Consider the following 2042-nt stretch of genomic DNA (forward strand, 5'->3'; position numbering starts at 1 on the left):
GCACCCGGCCGTGAGTTTTAAATTAAGATAATAAATGGCAAAAATGAGATTTAAACCCAGGCAGTCTAGTGCCTATTTCTATGCTTTCAATGGCTCCCCGCTACCATTTATGAAGGACAATGTAAAGAATACCTGTATCGGCCGGGTGCGGTGGCTTACGCCTGTAATCCCAGGCGTACAGATCTGAGTGCTGAGGCGGACAGAACACGAGATCAGATCGAGACTGTCCTGGCTAACATGGTGAAACCCCATACTAAAAATACAAAAAATCACCTGGACGTGGTGGCCCTCACCTGTAGTGTCAGCTACTTGGAAGGCTGAGGCAGGAGAATCATTTGAACCTGGGAGGCGGAGGTTGCAGTGAGCCAAGATGGCACCGCTGCACTCCAGCCTGGGTGACAGAGTGAGACTCCATCTCCAAACACACACAAAAAAAGAATACCTGTGTCTTTACCATTTAACTTTTTTAGCTGTTACATTTTGCCACAGTTGAAGCTCCCGTAGATCCCTTTCCCATCTCATTCCCTACTCTCCTTTCCTAGATGTAACCTTCAATTTGATTTTGGTGGGCATCTTCTCTGTGAACTTTTAGATACTTTTCCTAAATATGTATGTATCCAAAAACAATGTATAATATCCTGTATGTTTTCCAACTTTATTTAAATGATATCATAGACTGATGCAATTCTACAACTTAGTCATTCAATATACTTTTTACATTTATCCATGTTAACATTAATACATGTGTTAGAGTTCATTTATGTTTTAAATGCTGCATAGCATTTCCTTGCATAAATGTAGCAAACTGTATCCATTCTTCTGTTAATGTATAAACAATATCTTTCAAGGCTTTGCTCTTCTATACATAGAGAGTTCTCCTTATTTTCATTATAGCCAACCTTTAAAAATTGGAACACTTGGCCAGGCACAGTGGCTCATGCCTGTAATCCCAGCACTTTAGGAGGTGGAGGCAGGTGGATCACCTGAGGTCAGGAGTTTGAGACCAGCCTGGCCAACATGGTGAAACCCCATCTCTACCAAAAATACAAAAATTAGCCTGATGTGGTGGCGCATGCCTGTAGTACCAGCCACTCAGGAGGCTGAGGCAGGAGAATCGTTTGAACTCGGGAGGCAGAGGCTGCAATGAGCCAAGATTGTGCCACTGCACTCCAGCCTGGGTGACAGAGTGAAACTGTTTCGAAAAAAAAAACTGGATTACTTCAAATTTTAAAATCCAGATTTATGACTATGAATTCTTTTAAAAAGTCAAATGATACAGAAAATTCCCAGCTGCCTGGGACTAATATGTTGAAATTAAGTTGCAGCTGCCCCTGTAGATAGGGCACATTCCAGTTGGTTACAACTTCCCTGCTCCTCCCAATGTGCTGAGTGGTGATGTCAATTGCCATTTGTCAAGATGACAATGTTATATATTGGTTTTGGATACATACATATTTAGAAAAAGTATTTAAGGCTGGGCACGGTGGCTGTAATCCCAGCACTTTGGGAGGCTGAGGTGGGTGGATCTCCTGATGTCGGGAGTTCAAGACCAGCCTGGCCAACAGGGCAAAACCTCATCTCTACTAAAAATACAAAAATTAGCTGGGCATGGTGGCACCTTCCTGTTATCCCAGCTACTTGGGAGGCTGAGGCAGGAGAATTGCTTGAACCCGGGAGGCAGCATTTGCAGTGAGCCAAGATCACGCCATTGCATTCCAGCCTAGGCAAGAAGAGTGAAACTCCATCTCAGAAAAAAAAAAAAGAAAGAAAAGAAAAAGTATTTAAAAGTTCACAGAAGGCCAGGCATGGTGGCTCATGCCTGTAATCCCAGCACTTTGGAAGGCCGAGGCTGGAGGATCACCTGAGGTCAGGAGTTCAAGACCAGAGTAGCAAACATACTGAAATCTCGTCTCTACTAAAAATACAAAAATGAGCCAGGCATGGTGGTACATGCCTTTATTTATTTATTTATTTATTTTTTTTTTTTTTTTTTTTTGGGGGGGGGTCTGCCTTTTCGCCCGGGCTGGGGGGGGGGGGGCCAG

The sequence above is a fragment of the Rhinopithecus bieti genome, unplaced genomic scaffold (assembly GCF_001698545.2).
Source record: "Rhinopithecus bieti isolate Rb0 unplaced genomic scaffold, ASM169854v2 scaffold_11933, whole genome shotgun sequence".
In the NCBI taxonomy this organism is placed as follows: domain Eukaryota; kingdom Metazoa; phylum Chordata; class Mammalia; order Primates; family Cercopithecidae; genus Rhinopithecus; species Rhinopithecus bieti.